Below are 23,710 nucleotides of genomic sequence, written 5' to 3'. Positions count from 1 at the left end.
TTATCATGAGCAGCTCTAGACTAGAGAAAGCTATGCTACTTGCTCAGATTCACCTCAAGGGATCTCTTGTGCAGCATGGTTCTCATTGGTAGGGAAAGGAGTGACTTCTATGTGTTCCCTTCTGTTCAGAAATCAGAAGGAGAGCTGAATTTCACAGATGTTATTTCTGACTAAACATGCTAGGAATCATCCAGAATTCAAAATGAATTCTGCTGCTTTAAGTCTGGGCTCTAACCTAACTCATAACTATGGCTAATAATAATTACTATTAATACTTCTATTTCTTCTCTTTACAAAATACTTTTTGATTAATATATTTCTTAAGACAACTATTCTGTGTAGGTAGGCCCTGATATAGACTTTAAAATATGCTTCTACATTGGAGGCATAGTAGGTTTCACTGTATGGTTTCTGAAGCTATGGAATGATTTCACTGTTGAGATTCAATGTCGTTCTCCTCTTCTGACTTTCATTCAAATCATGGCCAACTGAATACTCCTATAAATGTTAAATATTTTGCAGATTTGAGGAGGAGGAAGAAGAAAATAATTAATCTTTAGTTGTTGCTCTAAGCAAGCTTTATTTACTTTCTAGAAAATTGAAAGTAAATATTAAAAAAAAAACAGAAAGTGGGCTGATGGGATTTGAACCAGGTATCTTACTTATTGAAGGAATGCTGTAAAACGACTGGTACAAAGTTACCCAATCAGCTTTCATGTGTAAAGCAGGACTAGAACTCACCATCTCCTAGTTTCTGTCATATAAGTCCAAGAAAAGGTATAGCTTTTTTAAAGAAATGTAGAGAAGTATAGCATTAACATGAGAGTCTATGTGTACTCCAAAGCATCTTTTTAGCTTTGGGTCTGAAGCACTATAACTCCTATACTACAGAAGTGATTTGCCACTGCCTTCTTGTTGAATATTTGTTTCAATTTCCAGTCTAACCTATAAGTCTGCAATTTCCAGGCAATTTCATTTTCAGACACAGGTAGTCTTTAACTTACAACCTCAATTAAGCCCAAAATTTCTGTTGCTAAGTGAAACAGTTGTTAAATGACTTTGGCCAAATTTTATGACCTTTCTTGCCACTGTTAAGTGAATCACTGCAGATGTTAAGTAATTAACATGGTTGTTAAGTGAATCTGGCTTCCCCGTTGACTCTGCTTGTCAGAAGCTTGCAAAAGATTATCACATGATCCCGGGACACTGCAACCGTCATAAATATGAGTCAGTTGCCAAGCATCCGAAACACTGGTTTATGGGTTTCAGAATTAAACAGAATAGCCTTCAGGTCACATCAGCAGCAAGTGGTAGCATTTAGATGACGAGAACTGATCTTAGTGGACCTCGTGCAAAAGCCACCAGGATAGCCTAAGACGTCTACAATGCAGGTAGTCCTCGGCTTACAACCACAATGGAGCCCAAAATTTATGTTGCTAAGTGAGAAATTTGTTAAGTGACTTTTGCCCCATTTTAAGACTTTTCTTGCCACATTTGTTATATGAAACACTGCAATTGTTAAATTATTCACACTGTTGTTAAGATTGTCAGAAGGTTTTAAAAGAGGAATCCCATGATCCCAGGATAATGCAACCATCATAAATATGAACCATGCCGAGCATCTGAATTTTGATCACGTGACCATGGGGATGCTGCAACGGTCATAAGTGTGAAAAATGATCATAAGCCACCTGCATATTAAGAAGTCGAAAGACAAGCCAGAAAAAGCAATGGCAAACCACTTCCATATATAGTTGTTTAGAAAACCTACCCAGGAACGCTTAATTACTCCAAGCCAGAGAGGTTCATTCATTCCACATTCTGGGAGACCTCTAGCAGAAGGAAGTTCTTGTGGGCGTGGCTATGGAGTTTTCAAACTTGGCAAGCCCCGCCCACCTCCCAAAGCGCGGGTCAAAATTTAAAACACCCCTACGGCGTGGGTGGGGGCGGGGTACGGGACCCCAGGGGCAAACGAACAGAATCAAAGGGAGCCATGGAAGCTGAACTCCTTCAAGGAGGCGAGGCAGGGCAGCGCTCCCTAGTGAAGACGGGGTGGGATTTGCCACTCCGTCGCCTCATCCCCCTCCCCGCCGCCGCCGCCGCATTTCCTCCTCCTCTCCTTTTTCCTGAAAGTCGCCGAGCTGCTTTGCATGTCAACGAAGGACCGGGGCGGCAGAAGCAGGAGCGGAGATGCCAGTAGCAACCCCTGCCTGACGCGCGGTGCCGCTGCTGCTCAGGCTCCCTTTGGCGAGCGGCTCGGCTCGGCTCGGCTCGGTGCATGGGCACCCGAGCGCTCGGTGCCTGCCTGGATCCCTCTCCGAAGCCCTTAAGCTAGCCCGCGCCCCGACTCGGCGGGCAGAGAAGAAGCGCCGCCGCGGCTTTTGGCGCCAGCAGGCAAGTGCCGAGGCGCCGCCCGCGTTTTCCAGGGGAATTTGTAGGGCACACCGGTCCGCGGCACGGACCCATCGACGGGACGTCCGAAGGAAGGGGGAGCCGGGAATTGCCCTCACAGCCAGCCAGAGGAGGAGGAGGAGGGAGGGAGGTTCACCGCATTTAGGTGCTGGGAAAAGCGAAGCAGGGAAGGAAGTCCGGACAGTGGCCGAGCAAGCGTCGGGCGGGATGGGGGAGCCAAACGAGGGGTCCGGGCTCGGAGGCAGAAAGAAGGGAGCGTGGAGGGCACGCGGGGCAGCCGGGCGCTTCCTTACGGTGGCGGCGGGGAGAAAGACTCGAGAGGGAAGGAGTTGAGAGACTGCAGGGACCAAAGGACGTGGGAAGGGTCGGACTGGTGTTTTCTCTTGGGGGCTCAAGAGGAGCCCCCCCACCCCCAAAAGTGGCTCTGGGGCCCTCAGAGGACACAGGGCGTGGTGGCAAAAGCAGGGTCCCTTGGGGGGGAGGGAGGAAAGAGGGAGGGGGAGGGAGAGAGAGAGAAAGTGTGTGTGTGTGTGTGTGTGTGTGTGTGAGAGAGAGAGAGAGAGAGAGAGAGAGAGAGAGAGAGAGAGAGAGAGAGAGAGATCTTGGCGAGGAGCCCCTCTTCTTATGCAGCTGTTCCGGCTCGGTGGCTAACGGGAGATCACATCCACTCCGCCCAGGCGTTTTTTACCGTATAGTTCTCTCCCTCTCTTTCCCCGATGGGCGAAGGTAGGAAAACGCCAAGCACGGGACCCCCGCTTGATGCAAAATTTGGGGAAGGAGGGAAGGAAAAGACAGCTGCGGGGTGGGGGGAGACAATCTTGAAGGCAGGGAGTTCCTGCGCTAAAACGTTTTTGTCCGAGGAGCAACCCTGGCCGTGCACAGACTGGTGGCAGAAAGGAGGGTGGGACAGAGGAGAAGCCTGGAGGAGACGGGTTGTTAGTCGAGCCTTGGTCGGTCGGTTTTTGAGCTGAGCCTCCTTTATGGTCAGCTCTTCCCATTCAAGAGGGCAGAGACTTCCTTTCTGGAGTAGAAACAGAACTTGTAGGATCCGGTTATTTCACTTTTCCCAGTAGCTTATTTTTTTTTTCCCCCTCTTGAAATTTAAAGCAGCAGGTGTTTCCCTCTGGTTAAGCGAAGTGTGTTCTAGCTGATAATAATTTATCTTATGAAATGGTGTGGAAGCGAAGGTTTAACAAAGTTAAAGTGGGTGGTAATGATGAAGATGAGAATAGCAATAGCACTTAGGCTTATATACCGCTTCACAGTGCTTTTACAGCCCTCTCTAAGCGGTTTACAGAATCAGCATGTTGCCCCCAACAATCTGAGTCCTCGTTTTACTGACCTCGGAAGGATGGAAGGCTGAGTCAACCAATCAATTGATGATGGTGGTGGTGGTAATGATAATATAAATCTACTAGCATATTACCTTTTCAGTCAGAAACCAGAACTGCCATTCTGCATTGCATACAGGGCAACAAACTAAAATGAACTTAGTGTGTCAATCTTCTAATATGCATTAGATTGCTGCCTGGGATACAAGGCAGCTGAAACAAAGGGGGTAGAAGCCATTGTGGAAAAAAGAGGAAGAAAGCAGGATACAGGTTCTCTTACACCAAGCGTATAAGTAATATATTGATCTAGCTTAATTTTTTTTTTTTTTTAAAAAGGAGATGTTCATATGAATATCTTTAAAATAATTGCATGTCTGTACATTGCCATTGTTCATATTTCATCTATAGTATAGATGAATTACTATCATTAGCTTTTATTTCAATATGCCCCAGCTCTAGAGCCCAGTCGGAAAATGACTGTCCCCATTTTATAGAAGAGGATCAAAGGTCAAAGAAAATGATTTGTCTACAAAATCCTTTCATACATTGCATAGTTGCAAACCTAAATCTAGTCATGATTGTGCACCCAAAAACAATTGTCAGGCAGTTCTGTTAAAAAATGAATATGTTTTGTTTGGAAGGGGTTGGGGAATTGCATACAGTATGTTTTAATGGCCGCATTCAGATGAACAAAACCCAATTTAAGAATTCAAAAAATGTCCCAATTCCTCATTTTCTTTCACTTTGTACAAGCACAGAAAACCTCAGAAGCCTAATATAGCTTTACTTTATATTTGCATTGAGTAACTATGTTTATGGATTTCCAGAGCAAATAAAAAAAAGGATATGAGCCATGAGGAGCTGCTGACCTAAAAAGCCATAAGTTAAGCATTATATTTGGTCTCAGATCCTAAATTGTTGCTTCTTTTACAAGTCAGACTCCATAACAAACTATAAATTATTATTTCTAGAGAAGGGAGACAAACTAGAATTTTCAGCTTCCATTTTTATCAGCAAATTTGCTTGTCAACAGTAACTTAGAACTTTACTGTGGCATTCTATGTAAATGGGATATGTATGCATATTTAAAAATACGAAATCTGATTTGGCCGATCTTCATTTCATATCTTCAGGGTTTAGAACTGCATTCTACTTACTAGAAGAGTGAGAATGGAAGTCAGGCAACTGTAGGAGTTCTGTACATTCTAGCTTCATCTGCTTGGAGGCATTGCTTAGCACTGATATTGTAAATAGTGTATCCGCCTGTCCTTTAGCCTTGCGAAGACAAAAAAGAGTGGGTGAGCATACCTCTGTGTAATGATCACTTGTAAAGTGTGCTTTTCTTTTAGATTTTATCTTTGTAATATATGAAAGAACAAAGATGCAAATTATACCTGCCATATTCTTTAGGCTACAGAGCCAATAATAAGTAGAGGGACTGCTACAAAGGCAAAGGCATATTGAGCAAAGAGATTGGCATTAACAATCCTTGGTAAGAAACAAATAATTCAGAATCCATATGATCTCAGGTGCCACAGCAGGATTTAAAAGAGGACATCTGAATACTTTTAAATGCTAGAGATTTGCAAAACCCGTTTCCTTATTTTTCTTGCATATTCTGCTTTGTCTTTGTTTGCTCTCACGTAGCTTCCTCAGAAAGTCCATGTCTTTAATACCCTTGCCTTTCTGAACAGGATTCTTGTCTCTCCCAGAGAGTTGAGGGAACTGTTGTCCGTTACTGATCACCAATGGATTTAGGTTGACTAGTTTATGCAGTGTTGTTTCATTCTCTTGAAAGTATGTGACATGGAAAAACAACTGTACACACAGTAATTATGCACATATATTTTACTCAGATTAACAGAGTTGGAACCTTGTAGGTCATCTAGTCCAATCCCCTGCCCAAGCAGGAGACCCTACACCCGACAAATGGCCTGACAATCTCTTCTTGAAAGCCTCCAGTGATGAAGCTTTCACAACTTCCGAAGGCAACCTGTTCCATTGGTTGATTGTTCTCACTGTCAGAAAAATTCTCCTTATTTCTAGGTTGAATCTTAATCAATTTCCATCCATTATTCCTTGTCTGGCCTTCGGGTGCCTTGGAAAATAGCTTGACCTCTTCCTCTCTGTGGCAGCCCCTTAAATATTGGAAGACTGCTATCATGTCTCCCCTGGTCCTTCTCTTCACTAGACTAGCCATGCCCAGTTCCTGTAACCTTTCATCCAATAGTGGGTTGCCCCCGGTTTGGACCAGTTCGCAAGAACTGGTAGTAAAACTGGTGGGAGGCCCCACATATCATCATCGGTGATCTGCGCATGCACAGAAGCTTCTGCGCATGTGCAGAAGCAAGGCGCATGTGCAGAAGCAATGCACGGGCAAGCAAAGCGAGCGCGCGCACACGATCCTGTTGCGAACCAGTAGTAAAGGTAAGTAGAATCCATCCCTGCTTTCATCGTATGTTTTAGTCTCCAGTCCCCTAATCATCATGGTTGCTTTTCTCTGCACTTTCCTAGAGTCTCAACATCTTTTTTATAGTGCGGTGACCAAAATTGGATTCAGTACTCTAGATGTGGTCTTACTAAGGCTTTATAGAGTGGTATTAGTACCTCACTTGATCTTGATTGTATCCCTCTGTTAATGCAATTTAGGATTGCATTGGCTCTTTTGGCTACCGCTGCACACTACTGTAGTCTTCCTTCACTTCCACATGCATGTATATCAGAAGGCACATCTTTTTCCCACTCTCAAATGAGAGTTACATGGCATAACCAATGGTTTGAGCTAATGTTCCGCACTAGAACATTAAGAGAATCTAATATCCATAGCATACATATGGGGGATTCTTTCCTTTCCCCCCCCCCATTCTGCAGAGATGCCACTTCAAGATAGCAATATTTTCTTTGCAGTTAACTTGCTGGTGTGAAAAAGCCAGGTTTGTTTTGTTTGTTTTTTTACATTTTCCTATCAGGTTGACAATGTCACACCTGCATTTACATTTATAGAAATAATTAATCCTCTGTGCCCTGGAAAACTGACAACGTACATATTGAATTTAAGGTGTAAATACTTTCCTGTGAAACCTTGGAGATTGGTAGTCAGCAAAGGCATCATAAGAATGTTCACAATGAGTATATTTTTGTATCTTCCTGTTAGGGAGGAAAAAAGTCAGCATTTCCCTTTGTGGTCACAAACTTAGGGTTGTGGGTTTAAAAAATAAGAAAACCCCCCCCCCCACTCTCTGCTGGCAGCCGGGATCTCTTTTTCTTGTTTCTTAGACTGGAAGCATATGATTCGTTTTTCATTTAGCTGTAGGTGGTATCAGTGAGCCATGCTGGCTAAGTTATTTCTTTTTGTCCCACTGTTTTTAGATATTTGAAACAGCACACGAGCATAAACTTCCTTATAGTTTTTTTTAAGATAACTGAGCTTGAAATGATGAAGGTGTGATTTAAATAATAATGCCATGATTTACAGGAAAATATCATACTTAGACCACAGGTCAAGTAGTTTTCCTGAACTTCAAAGAAAACTTTCAAATGCAAACGCCTCTCACTGAAGCAGATTTGTGTATAACATATGCAACAGGGGTGAAACGTAAAATTTGTTACTACCGGTTCTGTGGGAGTGGCTTGGTGGGGTAATGTGACTGGGTGGGCGTGGCCAACTTTTTTTTGTTTTAATTTTTCAAAGCATTTTTTCTACAACCTCTTCGGCCGAAGAGATTGCAAAAAAATGCTTGGAAAAGCCTCTGCCGATCAGGCAATTGAGGTGGGATCGTCAGAGAGGCTTTTTAAAAAATGCTTGGAAAAGCCTCTCTGCCGATCAGGCAACTCAGCTGGGATCGTCAGAGAATTTTCAAAGCATTTTTTTTACCACCTCTTCGGCCGAAGAGGTTGCAGAAAAAAATGCTTTGAAAAGTCTCTGATGATCCCAGCTGAGCCGCGCGATAATCAGAGGCTTTTTTTTTTTTTTACTTTTAAAAGCATTTTTTTGTCGGAAGAGGTTGTAGAAAAAAATGCTTTGAAAAGTAAAAAAAAAAAAGCCTCTGATGATCGTACAGCTCAGCTGGGCATGGGGGGGGGGGGCGCAGGGATTTTTGCTACCAGTTCTCTGAACCACCCGCCGCCATCGCTACCGGATTGGGCGGTCCGGTCTGAACCAGGAGTATTTCATCCCTGATATACACTCTTTTCACTGTCATCTATCTTATCCTGTATTGATTATTACACTTAAGAGTTTAGAAGTCCTTACTGTAGGTCTTCGTTCCTCATGGTACAGATGTATTCTTTTTAATTTGCCAGCATTAAAGGCAATTTATTGATAACTGATTTTCCCTATCCTTGGGGGGGGGGGAAAGGAGGCATGGGGATGTTTAAAATTAATATTATAATTTAGAAAACTTCTTTGGATTATAGAATGGGAAGGAATTTTCAAAGTCTTCCAGTCTAATCCCCTGTTTAGGGCAAGAATAGCAATAACAATAGCACTTATACTTATATACTGCTTCACAGTGCTTTACAGCCCTCTCTAAGCGGTTTACAGAGTCAGCATATTGCCCCTAACAATCTGGGTCCTCATTTTACCTACCTTGGAAGAATGGAAGGCTGAGTCAACCTGGAGCCTGGTGAGATTCGAACTGCCAAATTGCAGGCAGCTGGCAGATAGCAGAAGTAGCCTGCAGTACTGCACTCTAACCACTGTCCACCACTGCTCTTAGCAACCTCATAGCATCCCAGAAAGTCCAACTAGAAGTCTAGGATTTGGTTCTCCCATCTTCCTCCTTATATATACAATGAGCAATTTAAAGGTACATCCAAAATTTTATTTTTTACATAAACTTAGGAAGCTTTATCTATATGCGTTAGCCATCTTTTATATGATTATAAACTTCTGTCTTGTTTAATCCTGCAATAACTACTTTGACACACAGTATCACACCAAAGTCTTTTGCTTGAGATACACTAGGAATTATGCTATGAATATGATAGTACTTATATTTATGAAATTAATTAAAATATGTCCTTAATTAGCTGAGAGTGATATATGTTTGATGATACAACTTATGAAATTTATATCCTGCCTTCTTCCAGGAGCTCAAGGCAACATATATAACACTTCTTATCCATCCCCCCCCCCCTACACAATAACCTTCTAGGATGGATTGGGTTGAGAGAGAGTAATTCAGGGGTGAAATCCAGCAGGTTCTGACAGGTTCTGGAGAACCGGTAGCAGAAATTTTGACTAGTTTGGAGAGCTTCGGTGGTGCAGTGGACTAAGTGCTGTTAAATGCTAGCACTTAGCTGCCAGCTGCCAGCTGCCTGCAATTAGTGCGAGCTCAAATCTCACCAGGCTCAAGGTTGACTCAGCCTTCCATCCTTTCGAGGTAGGTAAATTGAGGACCCGGATTATGGGGGCAATAAGCCAGCTTTGTATAGAACAACACCGCTTAGGGGGGCCTGAAAGCCCTAATAAGCAGGTATATACATAAAAGTATGCAAGCTATTGCTATAATGCATTGTAAGCCGCCCTGAGTCTACGGAGAAGGGCGGCATATAAATTGGACTAATAATAATAATAATAATAATAATAATAATAATAATAATAATAATAATAATAATATAATATCCGGCAAATACCACCTCTGGCTGGCCCCAGGAATGGGGAGGGAATGGGGATTTTGCAGTATCCTTCCCCTGGAGTGGGGTGGGAATGGAGATTTTGCAGTATCCTTCCCCTGCCATGCCCACCAAGCCACACCCACAGAACCGGTAGTAAAAAAGAAATGGATTTCACCACTGGATTAATGGTGCTATGATCACAATACGAGTTTCAATGCTTGGGGAAGGACCTGAATTTGACACTCCTAGATCCTAAATCTAACCTCCCAACAACTATACCATACTATTGCTAATCAGGTTGATCGATAATTTCAATGTAAGAAGAATGAGCCAAGAAAACATTTTCAGATTTGTTTGCACTTAGTAGGACTAAAATCACACGAATACAGCACCTCTAATTAAAGCAGGTTCTTTCCCCCTCACCCCCAACTTCCACATGTAAAAAGGTGCAGCTGCCTTAAGAATTACATTATGGAGAGAGATGAATAATTTAAATCATTTCTGAAGCCTGCACAATCCTGGCACTCAGAATTAATCTCCCTCCATCCCTTGAAGAACAGTAATTATCTTGGCTTCTGATACTTTGCATAATTTATTTTACCTTTTTACTATTTTGTATATTTCACAGCAAGGAGCTGTTCAGCACTGAAAACTCATCTCTGATTATTAGAAATCATTTTTAACAAGCTGTTTGGCTTACCCAGGCATTGTCCAAACACTTTTCAACCATGCAGGATTAAAAATTATGTTTTGGATACAGGTAGTCCTCGATTTACAACAGTTTATTTAGTGACCGTTTGAAGTTACAACATCATTGAAAAAAAGTGACTGATGACTGTTTTTCACACTTATGACTGTTTCAGCAGCCCCATAGTCACTTGATCAAAATTCCAATGCTTGGCAACTGACTCGTATTTATAAGAGTTGCAGTGTCCTGGGGTTATGTGATCACCTTTTGTGACCTTCTGAAAAGCAAAGTCAACAGGGAAGCCAGATTCACTTAACAACCATGTTATTGACTTAACAACTGCAGTGATTCGCTTAACGACTGGGGCAAGAAAGGTCGTCAAATGGAGTAAAATTCACTTAACAAATGTTTCACTTAACAACAGAAATTTTGGGCTCAATTGTGTTCGTAAGTCAAAGACTAGCCTGTATGCAGTATGTGTGCAACTGGATTTCGTCTCCACTGAAAAGGTTCCCTGTGTAAATTCTCAGTCATCCAGGTAGAATTGTCTGGAAGTTGAGTTAAGAAACTACTTGGATAAGCAGTGAAACATTTAAATGGAAGAAGAAAAAGCAGTCAATTGCCATGAATCAACTTCCAGACTTCCCTGTTTTTTGTTTTGCTATCACAAAATTATAACTTTATATTTATATGTAAACTGCTTAGAGTCACTTAGACAGTGAGATAGGTGGAGTATAAATCTGATAAATAATTACATTACACCAGGGGTGCTATTCAGCAGGTTCTGACAGGTTCTGGAGAACCGGTAGCGGAAATTTTAAGTAGTTCGGAGAACCGGCAAATACCACCTCTGGCTGGTCCCAGACTAGGGTGGGAATGGAGATTTTGCAGTATCCTTCTCCAGGAGTGGGGAGGGAACAGGGATTTTGCAATACCTTCCGCTGGAGTGGGGTGGGAATGGAGATTCTGTAGTATCCTTCCCCTGCCATGCCCACCACGCCATGCCCACAGAACTGGTAGTAAAAAAATTTGAAACCCACCACTGGTAAGGAGGGCAGCCTCATCAATGAACTGTCTTTTCAGATGGTTTTTTTCAGCACAACTGCATTACACCTTCGTAGCTTTATTTATTGCAACCATTGACATCTGAGTGTTACAATTCAAACTTTTTAAACTTTAGAAGATTCAACACATATTATTGTTTATTCCCATGGCAAGGTGGTCATTAGAGGTGGCTGAAAACAGTAGTTCCTATGTTATAGTTAATAGCATAGTTATAGTCAATGACCTTGGTTTTGTCATACTGCTTTCTGATAGTTTTTATTAAATTACCATAAATCAAGTAAACCACTAGGTTCACAAACAAACAAACAAATAATTCTCCTCTCCTTGTACTAAGAAAGAAGGGATGTTCAGAGGATAAGAAATGGTACCGTGTTTCCCCGAAAATAAGACTCTGTCTTATATTTTTTTGAACCCTAAAATAAGCACTTGGCCTTATTGCCATGCGCTCGAAAGCCCAATTGGGCTTATTATCAGGGGATGTCTTATTTTGGGGAAAACAGGGTAGCTTCTTGTGGTCTTTGAACCAGGCCAAAGTATAGAGCTTTTTGTAATCCTTTAGAATGATCAAGCTTGTTGGATAACCTTAAATCAGTTTTCAGCTCAAGCATTTTATCAACATAGGAAGAATACGATTTTAGACTCAGCATGGAACAAATCTTTATTATTTTTGTTAAAGATGAAAAAGTAGATGTATTTTGCAATTGAGAAGAAACGTATGCTGACCTAACCACGGTGACCCAAACCCCTTCTGTAAGATCTGAGTCTCATTATGGGAATTTCTATATAGTGTTGTGCCTGAAGAATCCTGAGAAGCTGCAATTGATCCCAAATGCAATTATTGGGGCCCTGACTCGTGTTACCATTCTTACTCCAGCAAGATATTAATTTGATTTCTGTACAATTCAAAGTACAGATTATGTTTTAAAACCTGAGATCAGAATGCCTAATGTACCACCTACTCAAATGTGAATCTGCCTGACTCATAATAAGAGCTTCTGAGTGCCCCTCCCTCAGGAGCCACAGGGTGTGTGTGTGTGTGAGCTTTTTTCTTAACCATTGTTTTACTGACTGAAATCCACCTGTTTCTAAAGTAATTATTTTTAAATGTAAAAAATAAAAACCATCCTTCATAATTTTCATTCACTGGAGTCCAATGGATCTGGGGTATTTTCATTTATTGCAGTTAGCCACTTTACTTCTGCTGACAGAAAAGTAGTGTGCATGTGAGAAGAGGAGATAATTTGAGTACATCACACATACAGTGATGCAGCCCCATGTGAATGAGTGTAATCTGCATCTTTTTCCCTTATTTAATTTAATTCAATTTAATTTATCGCATTTCTACTCTGGGCGGCTTACAGCAAAAATAATGCGAACAATGAACATAGAAAAATTATTAAAAACATTATAAAAACATTTTAAAAACATTAAAAGCCCATGCACACCATGGGCTTATAATAGCCAAGTTGCTGTCTATGAGATGTTAATGCTAAGATCATAAATACAAATTCAGTCTACTACACCGGAGTTTCTTAGCCACTGATGTTCTGAGGTATATTGCCTTTGACACTGAAGGCATCTTTGCAAATGAAAATCCACATTAAGACTGTGCCATAACTGTCTCTACTTCAGCATTTATTTATTATGTAACCTATATATGAAATCTCTTCCCATGATCTATCCAGTGCTTAGTTTATGTTCTTCCTACAGATTTGCTTTTAGGTTAAGACCCTTAGGAAATTGGCACAATGAGGTCTAGAATGAGGGAAATAGAATGTAACCAATGCAACAATTTTGTATAAGTATAGCTTATCAGACTTTCTCACCTTTTGCTTCTTCCTGTTGAAAGCCAGCCCATAGTTTACTGTTCTAAAGTTAGCTTTGGATTGAGAATGCTGAGTCAAATCCTGCGCTGGACAATTACAGATTTGCCTAAGGTCAGGCAGGTGATTTTTCTGCAGTGTTTGTCAACCTTGACAACTTGAAGATGAGTGGATTTCAACTCCCAGAATTCCCCAGCCAGTTTTGCTGTTCTAAAGGCTATGAGTTTCTTTCTTTATTTATTTATAAAATTTATTTGCGGCCCGTCTCGTATAGAAACGACTCTGGGCAGCTTACAGCATTAAAATATTGAAACCCTAACAGATAAGTAAATTATCAGCCTTTTTCAAAAAGACATTTGCCATAGAAACCTATGGGGATAAGTGGGACTTAGATTTAAATAAAAGGCTATAGGATTGCAACCTTAACTGACCCAATTTGTGTGGCCTCCTTCTGACTTTTAAAGCTCTGCACACCTTAGGATCCGTGGTGGCGCAGTGGTTAGAATGCAGTATTGCAGGCTAATTCTGCTAACTGCCGACTGCCAGAAGTTTGGCAGTTTGATCCTGACCAGCTCAACATTGACTCAGCCTTCCATCTTCCTGAGGTTAGTAAAATGAGGACCCAGGATGTTTGGGCCAATATGCTGACTCTGTAAACCACTTAGAGAGGGCTATGAAGCGGTATATAAGTCTAAGTGCTTACCTCCAGGAGGCTTAACTGCAAAACCAATTTCTTGAGTTTTAATATCTCATGCTCACAGATATTGCCTTCTCCAGCTATCTGTGTGTCTATCAAGGATAAAGTGGCCTTTGAGCCTCTAATTTCAGTTTTTAAACACTGGCATATTGATTTTTTCCTATACAGATTTGACCTTGCTTCAAAACTTTAACTTTTTAGCCATTTAGATAGATTGTTGTGTTTCTTACCTAGGCAATTTGACTGAACCCTAGCTTAGGATATGAAATAAGGGTCACATTTGATTTTTATCATTTACTGAGTTGTTACCGTGTTTTCCTTGTATTGTTTTATGCTTTTACTTTTACCATGAATTCTGATGCTGACAATATATAAATAGGAAGAATTTTAATATATACATAATAAAGAAATTCTCTAACTAAATCAAGAGAAATCAACAGAAAAATCCTGTTACTGTAATTTCAGTGGAAGATATGAGCCATTATCCCAAATGATAGATAAAAACTTTGTCTTGTTGCCTTAGCAACTAGTGAGGCTTCTTTGCATAGGGTTTTAGTTCTGTGTTATTCAGTAGACCTCATATTATTGGGGCTATATATGTGCAGGGCTCTTAAGCAAACATAGTTGAATGTAGTTTGCCAGATTTAACATGGGGTGACAACAAACATTTTAATCTGGATTAAATTTTAATATTTTAATTCTTCAATATTGTAAAAATGTTGGCTTTATTGGTACATCACATTTCTTATAAATCACCCATTGACAGATTTGATTGATGAGAAAAGAACAATCAGTTCATGCTCTGAAGTATTTCTGTTTCTTATTATTTATTAAATTTATATGCTGCCCATCTCACAACCAAGTGACTCTTGCAGCCAGTGTGAATGAATCATTAAATTTAGTTACGTGTTTAAGTACATCATGTGTCTTTGTGGGAAGATTGCATCTCTTTATAAGCTTTTATAAACATAGTAATAGGGTTCTTCAATCAGAATAGAGTTAGAAGGGACCTTGGAGGTCTTTTATTCCAACCCCCTGCTCAAGCAGGAGACCCTGTACCAGGGGTGAAATCTAAAAATTTTTGCTACTGGTTCTGTGGGCATGGCTTAATTAGTGGGCGGGGCTTGGTGGTAAGGTGACTGGGTGGGCGTGGCCAAGTCAATGTCACTTCTTTGTCCTTTTTTAACCTACAAAACACAACACAACACAACTGGCTCACCCACAATGTAAAAGCAGCTGTGCTAGACCCAAAATGGCACCTGCAACAAGCAGGAACCTCACACAGCCACAAAAAGCCCAAAAAATCAACTTTCACACTTTACACACACAACACACAACACAACACAACTGGCTCACCCGCAATGTAAAAGCAGCTGTGCTAGACCCAAAATGGCCCCGCAACAATCAGGAACCTCACACAGCCACAAAAAGCCCCAAAAAACCCAACTTTCACACTTTACACATACAAAATTCCACATAGAGCTTTGTGAGATTTTGTGTGTTTGTATAGTTAGAGTGAAACACTACAGAAACACACTAAATCTCAGAAAGCTGCACAAATATTATTTTATTTTAATTTATTTTTATTTTTATATAAAAGCAGCTAAATTTAAAACTTCCTAAACTTTAAATGGCTAGGTCTAAAAAAAGAACAACTAAAAAAAAACCCAATTAACTATTTTTTTAAAGCTCCCAAAGGGGAAAAAAACTTACCCAATAGAACAGGGGTCTCCAACCTTGGCAATTTTAAGACTTGTGGACTTCAACTCCCAGAATTCCTCAGCCAGCTTTGCTGGGAGTTGAAGTCCACAAGTCTTAAAGTTGCAGATAGAGCTGCTCACCGATGAGCTTGATTGCAGGTAGGGAGATTCAGTTGCTTGCTGATGCAATAGATTGCAGGTATTACAGCAAGCGAAGCAAGACAGACTTTGCGACCAGCAGCTAAGGTAAGGGAGGGGGAGAGAAAAAAAGAAACTTTTTTCTTTTAAATGGGTCTGACAATCCGAGCTGAATTGCCTGATTAGCAGGCAACTCAGCTTGCCTGGTCAGAGCTTGACTCGTCAGAGCCATTTAAAAGGAAAAAAAGGCTCTGATGATCGCGCGGCTCAGCTGGGCATGGGGGGTGGGGGCAGGGATTTTTGCTACCGGTTCTCTGAACTGCCCGCCGCCATTGCTACCTACTCGCCCGAGCCGGTCCGAACCGGGAGCATTTCACCCCTGCCCTGTACCATTTCAGATAGGTGGCTGTTCAGTTTTTTCTTAAAAACCTCCAGTGATGAAGCACCTACAACTTCTGAAGACAAGCTGTTCCAATGCTTAACTGTTCTCACTGTTAGGAAGTTTCTCCTTAATTCCAGGTTGCTTCTCTCCTTAATTAGTTTCTATCCATTGTTTCTTGTCTTGCCTTCTGGTGCATTAGAAAATAAGTTGACCCCCTCTTCTTTATGGTAGCCCCTCAAATACCGGACTACTGCTATCATGTCACCCCTAGTCCTTCTTTTCTCTAGTCTGGCCATATCCAAATCCTGCAACTGTTATTCATGTTTTTGTCTCCAGGCCTTTAATCATCTTAGTTGCTCTTTTTTCCAAAGTCTCATCATCTTTTTTGTAATGTGGTGACCAAAACTGGATGTAGGTTTTGGTTTACTAAGGATTTATAAAGCAGCACTAATACTTCACATGATTTCAATTCTATGCTTCTATGAATACAACTAAGGATTGTATTAGCTTTTCTGGCTGCTGCTGAACACTGCTGGCTCATGTTTAAGTGACCGTCCACTAGGACTCCAAGGTCCCTCTCACAGTTACTGTTTTTGAGCCAGATGTTGCCTGATCTGTACTTATATCTTTGTTTTTTTGCTGCCTAGGTGTAAAACTTTGCTTTTCTCCACATTAAATTTCATTTTGTTGGATAGGTCCCATTATTCAAGTCTGTCAAGATCTTTATGGATCCTGAGCTTGTCTTCTGGGATGTTGGCTATTCCTGCCAGCTTAGTGTCATCTGCAAATTTGACGAGTTCCCCTTCTATTCCCTCATCTAAGTCATTTATGAAGATATGAAGAGTACTGGGCCTTAGACAGAGCTTTGTGGTATCCCACTGCTTACTTCCTTCCATGTGGCTGTAGTACCATTAAGGACTACTCTTTGAGTACAGTTTGTCAGCCAGTTACAAATCCATCTGGTGGTGATGCTGTCTAGCCCACATTTTTCTAGTTTATCAAGAAGTAGATTGTGGTCTTCTTTGTTGAATGCCTTGCTGAAGTCTTAAGTATACTATGCCCACAGCATTTCGCCTTCTACTAATTTAATCACTTTGCCAAAGAATGAAATAAAATTGGTTTGGCATGATCTATTTTAGCAAACCCATGCTGGCTACTAGTTATAACTTTATATATTTCAGGATGTTCAGAGATCTGTTTTTTGATTATTTTTTCCAGTATCTTCCCAGATATTGATGTTAGGTTGATTGGTCTGTAATTTCCAGGGTCTGTTTTTTTTTTTGTTTGTTTGTTTGTTTTTTTGAAGTTGGGAATCACATCAGCTTTTTTCTAATCCTCTAGTATTTCCCTGATACTCCAAGATTTTAAAGATATGGTACAATGGTTCTGAGATAACATCTGCCAGCTCCTTCAGAATTCAGGGATTTAATCCATCAGGTCCCAATGATTTATATACATCAAGGTCAGACTGGTGTTCCCATACATTTTTTTGCTTATTTTAATTTTTATTTCTAGTCTATCTTTTACAGGTACTATTTCTAGTCTGTCTTTGGAAGTTTGTTCTAGTCTGTTTCTTTTTGGGTGAAGACTGATCCAAAGAATGAGTTAAACAGCTCTGCTTTCTCTTTACTGCATGTTACTTTTTTGCCATTTTCTCTCTTTTGTGGACCGACTGTTTCCTTGACTCTTTTCTTGTTATTTATATATTGAAAGAAACTTTATTATCTTTTATTTTTGTTGCAAGTCTTTGTTCATTCTGAGCCTTTGCTTTCCTGACTTCATCTTTGCAGATTCGAGCTATCTGCTGATATTCTTCCTCTTTCCATATTTTGTACTTATTCTTTTTGTCTTTCAGGTTGTCAGAGAGAGATCTGTGCAACTATGCTGGTTTCTTCTTAGATTTCTTGTTTTTCTTTTTCAGTGGTATTGTGTTGGACTGGGCTTTTATGATAGTTGTCAGAGTTTCTCGTGCTTCTTGAGTTGTTTTTCCCTTTAGGATTTTTATCCATGGAATTTTTCTTAGGCTCTGAGTTTGTTGAAATCAGCTCTTTTAAAGTTTAAGACACTGGTTGGATTATATTCTATTGCTTGTGTGTTTGCATTATATTGAATTCCAATATGACGTGATCATTCTCACCCAAGGTTCTGGCAACTTCAACTCCCTCTGTCACTTCTTCTCTATTAGTAAGAATTAGGTCCAGTATAGCTTTTCCTCTAGCCTGGGCAATTACACATAGTGTAATTACACATAGTGTAATTGCAACAACAAAAAAAGCAAGAATGGATAATCAACAGAAATAAGAATTATTCTGATCATTATCTATAATGAGATGATACATAAATGAAGGCTTCATTATTTCCACTGATTGGCATTGTGATATGTTTATTTTTAAAAGGTGTGGGGGATGGCCCTAAGGAAGCAACAATTAAGCATCCTCTGTGATCTGTGGCCCTAATGGACATCAGCTGTTCTGTATTTCTTCTAAAGTAAAAATAAAAGACCATTCTTATAGTTATCAGTGTTTCTTGCCTTGTTCCAGGATTTTTCCAGTATGTCCCATGCCAAATGACAAGCGGGATAAGTTTCAGTCTTATCATTAATACTGTGTATCAAGCTGTAAACTCTTAATGACACTTTGTGCTCTCTTTCTTAGTTTCTTAAAATAAAAATGTGTTTGCATATTTTCTTTCTGTAACAATTTCCTTCCCTTTCCCAGCTCTAAATATGCTGCATTGCACTTCCTATGGTTTCAGGTTTTTGCAACTCTTAATTGCTCTAGAAATTCAGCTTTCATTTCTCCTTGGAAGTAGGCTACACAAATCAGAGAGTGAATATTAAAATTGTACCTATGGGTTGTATCCAGTAGGTCCCTCTGTTGACAAAAGGTGCTTTGATCCAGCAAGAAGTTTCCACCTGTTGAATTAGAAGGAAAGTGTATTTTGCTGATTTCCCACTCCTCTTCACATCTGGAATCTATTTATAGGAAGTTAAGACAGGCTCCTGCAAGAGGGAAGCAAAATGAATAAAAATAACATCCCTTCCATTGTGCTGGCAAAAAATCTCCTGGAACACAGTCTTTAGGGAATTTAAAGAGACCATTGGCTCTAATTTTGTGAACACAACAAATTGCACTGTTTGAGAAATGTGCCATTCATTTCAGTGGATTGCACTGTAATCCATCTGTCTCCCTCACTACATTTTAATCCTGAATTAATGGTACTCCTCCTATTCATTTTTCTTTTTGTCAATGCTAAAAGCATCATTCCACTTTGGGCATTATTTGTCAAGTTACTCAAAATGTTTTTTTTTTTTCATATTTAATTGCACTTCCAGCTACACATGTATCAATACTGTCACCATGATGTGAAGTTTTTTTTAAAAAGTGACAGCTCCTTGTGTCAGTGTGGCATAATATATACTGACTTGACCCAAATGCAGAATGACTTTTAGTAAAGTCATCAGGTTCTGACCAGTTCTGGAGAACTGGTAAGGGAAATTTTGAGTAGTTTGGAGAACCGGTAGTAAAAATTCTGACTGGTCGCGCCCCCATCTATTCTCTGCCTCCCAAATCCCAGCTGATTGAGAGAAAATGGGGATTTTGCAGTAACCTTCCCCTGGATTGGGGAGGGAATGGAGATTTTATAGTATCCTTCCCCTGCCACGCCCACCAAGCCACGCCCACAGAACTGGTAGAAAAAAAAATTAAACCCACCGTTGGTAAAGAGGGCAGCCTAGTCAATGGACTGTCTTTTCAGATGGTTTTTTTTTTTTCAGCCCTCAAAATTGACCTAACTAGTCTAGCCAGTTTATGAGCTTGAGGATATCAACAGAGCCCTATTGGATCAGGCCCATCACACACAACATTTTGCTACTCATGCTGCAGATGATGACATGAATGTGGTGACCTCTTGTCTGCATTTCTCAACAATAGATAAAGAGAGGGCAGCTACTTGTGATATTGGAGGTATGGTAATCTGTAGTCAGTGCCATTATAGGAACTGAAAGGGACGTGCAAACTCTCATATTCCCCGGAACGTGTCAGTTCAGACATTCCGAGGGAAGTTTGCCTGTTTCTGAAAGTATCTGAAATATGGTACAGTATGAACAGCAGCAGACACATATGGAATACCCCAAACAACTTTCTGAAGTCTAATATCTGGAAAGAGACAAAACACTCTCACATCTCAAGTAGTAGAACACAGAGTTTTGAATGCAAACATTCAAACTATTTATAAGATGTATCACATCCTTTATGGATGTTCCCAATCCCCTTTTAAAGGAATTCAGGTTAGTGGTCCAACTACAACTGGTGGTAGCCAATTCAATACTACTTTTCTTCCATCTAGACCAGTGTTTCTCAGCCTTGGAAACTTGAAGATGGGTGGACTTCAACTCCCAGAATCCCCCAGCCAGCAGTGCTGGCTGGGGGATTCTGGGAGTTGAAGTCCACCCATCTTCAAGCTACAAAGGTTGAGAAACACTGATCTAGACTTTTCCCATTCAAATTCATTAATTGGCTCTAGGTTTTTAATATTGTGAGAGAACTAGAAAAAACTATTCCTTACCTACTTTCTCCATATGCAGAATATTTTATATACTCTGTCACATATTAAATTATTTGTTTAAAGGTAAAATTCCCCAAAGTTTCTAACATTTTCTGACAAGGGAGTTGTTCTAATCCTTTGATTATTGCAGCTATTATTTGCTGTACTTTCCCAGTTCTGTCTACTGTATCCTTATAATATGCAGTCAATAAAATAGTACAGTCTTCCAAATGTGATTGCTTCTTGGAGTTATCTAAGGATATAATGCTGTTAACTTTACTTTTTATTCATTTGCTAATGATCCTTAATTTAGCTTTTGCCTTTTTTCAGTAGCTGCAGAATAGGATGCCATTTTGGTGAGCCATTCACTTCATTCATTCATTCATTCATTCGTTTGTTTGTTTGTTCGTTCATTCATCCAATTTATATTATCACCAAATCTTGGCCCAAAGTCATCCTGATTTATTTTATTATTATTTATTAATTCAATTTGTATGCCACCCCTCTCCAAAGACTCAGGGCGGCTCACAATGCATTTAAAATCATTATAAAAAACATTTAAAAATTAAAAACATTAAAACTCATTCACACCATTCATGGCCGGATCTCGCCGGATCGCAAGAGTGAGATCAACGGCCCCAGGCCTGCCGGAAAGCCAGGTCTTCACCGCTATGCCTTCTTGATGACTTCTATGCTTGAAGGAGCGCTGGAACTCATGTTTTCCCAGCCCTAATTCAACCCTTAACAATTAGATGACAATTAGATATTGGACCCTATTAGTTTATCTGTGAAGGTAGGTCTATCCTTTCCTACCTACCCTCCCCAATAGGCTTCAGTTCAACCCGAGCAAACTGGGTGGCTTTGGGTTTTGGGGCCTTCAGATTCTTTGAACTTACCATCTTTGGTGCTAGATGGGGTGACACTGCTACCAAGAGACCCTATGCACGACCTGAGGGTCCTGTTGGGCTCATGACTTCTGCCTGAGGCACAGATAGGAGGCCCTTTGCACAACTTCAGATTGTGTGCCAGCTTCACCCATTCGTCTTTTGAGAGGCTCTGCTCTCAGTGACTCATGCTTGGATTATCTCTTACATGGATTACTTTATGTGCTCATAGTTACATGAGACTACCTTTGAAGAACATGCGGAAACTGCAACTGGTGAAAAATACAATGACACAGATAGTTTATATGCACTTCTGGATAAGTGCACTTTTGCTTCCAAGTTCAGTTCAAAGTGCTGGATGATGACATGTAGAGCTCTACATGGCATGAGACTCGGTTATTTGAGGGACCGCCTCTTCTTGGTTACATCTACCCATCCCATCATGTCAGGCAGAAGAGGCTTATTATGGGTCCCATTAATTAGGGAACACAACCAGGAATAGCAATAGCAATAGCATTTAGACTTATATACCACTTCATAGTGCTTTACAGCCCTCTGTAAGCGGTTTACGGAGTCAGCATATTGCCCCCAACAATATGGGTCCTCATTTTACCGACCTCGGAAGGTTGGAAGGCTGAGTCAACGTTGAGCCTGGTGAGATTCGATATGCCAAACTGTTGGCAGCCAGTGATCAGCAGAAGTAGCCTGCAGTACTGCACTCTAACCACTGCGCCACCGCGGCTCATATCAGGACTGCTGTCACTAAATCACTAAATCATGAGGTGATTGCATGATGTTTTACCTAATGACCAGTTTGCTTAGCGATGGAAATTCCAGCCATAATTAAGGTAGTTAAGTGAGAACTATCAGTATAAATTTTAATAGGTTTTAATTGGATTTTAACAGTTTTGTTTTTGGTTGCTTATTTGTATTTGTATATTGGTTTTGTTGTTATTTTAATTGTGTGAGCCACCCAGGGCTACAAGTAGCTATATAAATTATTTAGATAAATACATCTTTTGATACTTGATTCTTTTGAATCACATGTTTCTTTAATGCCTCTATTCCCAGTTTAGTGAACAAACTTAGAAACTTTGCTGTTCTTTTTTGTCATAACAGACTTAATAATTCAGTATGTAAGAACATTAGGCTGTCATTGAGCTCACTTGTAGCTATGCTCCTTTGGGAGAGCAAACAGAATATAAATCTAACAACAGTAAAAACAAACTTCCTCATCCCCTCCACTCTAATTTTGGGTGAAACATTTACAAGTTACAGTTGATTTAAAGAGTAGGGGTAGTAGAGATTTAAAGATGGGTAGTAGAGAATAATGGTTAAGGCACAAGACTAGAAGCCAGGAGGTAATGGGTTTTAGTTCCACCCTACATTGTTGTTCGTCCATCGTTTTCGAAGAGGACCTTAACATCTAACGGGTTGTGGACTGTCCACGGTGTGTCCACAGGTGGCTGGTAAGGCCTATACGGACACGGAATGTTCTGCCACATGTCGGGCAGACAGTGTGAGCACCATTGTTGCAGCATTTGCAGTTCTGGATTTGTAGAGTGCTCACTTCTCTTGTCTTCAAATGCCTGGCAGCCTTGGTGGATCAACGTGCGCCATGTTGTGCCAGGGTTTCCCAGGAGGTGGTGTCGATATCCAGGGACTTGAGAGAGGCTTTCAGCATGTCTTTGTATCAATTATCCACCTTACATACAAAGTCAGTAGAGTGACCTTGGAAGAAGGCAATGACAAACCACTTTTGAGATTGTGCCAGGAAAACTGCAGGAACCTGTCCACGCAATCACCAGGAATCAATACTGTCTCAAAGGCATACATAAAAGGGGGGGGGGAGAGAGCGAATAATATTTTGTGTGTTCCAAATCACATATTTGAGAAGCTTTATACAGCTGTACTATTTATTCATCATAATTCTGTTTCCTAGTTTTTATTACCAAAACAAAAAATACTTTTTCTATTATTCCACAGGTTTAGTGAAATATTCCTAACAGGCTTTGAAAGTCTCTGTCAAATTATTTCTAAAGGAAGGTGCATTTGCTGCTTTTTTTTTTTTACCAATACATGATTGGACAAAATTCAGCAGCATTTTTTTTGTGTGGCTGTTGATAAAAATAGGATCACCAACATGATTGCCAACATCCGATGATGGATATGGCACAAGAAGAAGAAGAAGAATACATGATTACTGAGGCAGGACTTAATTTGCAAAAGGCAACTTTAATTATTCATCAGAAAAAAATTGAGAACATTTAGAAACATGTATCACCAGTATATCTGGAACAAAGATAAAGCTAACTTACCTTTAATTTGCTAAACCTGTTTTAAGAAATTGCCATTGGCAATTAAGTATGGATTATGAAGTTAACTCATCATTTTTGCTTAGTTTAGGAAAACATCATTTAATTAAT

General features: G+C 40.3%; 1 protein-coding gene across 2 annotated transcripts in view; it reads left to right on the top strand.

The window, feature by feature from the left end:
* The first annotated feature begins 1,969 nt into the window (after positions 1-1,969).
* Positions 1,970-23,710, top strand: part of LBHD2 (LBH domain containing 2) — a 47,064-nt gene continuing 25,323 nt past the window's right edge. The window contains exon 1 of one of the 2 annotated variants that reach the window (XM_087872088.1): positions 1,970-2,394. The gene's annotated coding sequence lies outside the window, so the exon portion shown is untranslated. Of the gene's footprint in view, positions 2,395-3,028; positions 3,139-23,710 lie in introns of those variants that run through there. The other variant, XM_087872091.1, reaches the window with a different exon arrangement.

The sequence above is a fragment of the Pantherophis guttatus genome, chromosome 1, assembly GCF_059756535.1.
Source record: "Pantherophis guttatus breed Tessera chromosome 1, ASM5975653v1, whole genome shotgun sequence".
Lineage (NCBI taxonomy): Eukaryota > Metazoa > Chordata > Lepidosauria > Squamata > Colubridae > Pantherophis > Pantherophis guttatus.
The sequence above is the reverse complement of the archived record's forward strand: the minus strand, read 5'-3'. Positions and strand labels throughout refer to the sequence as shown.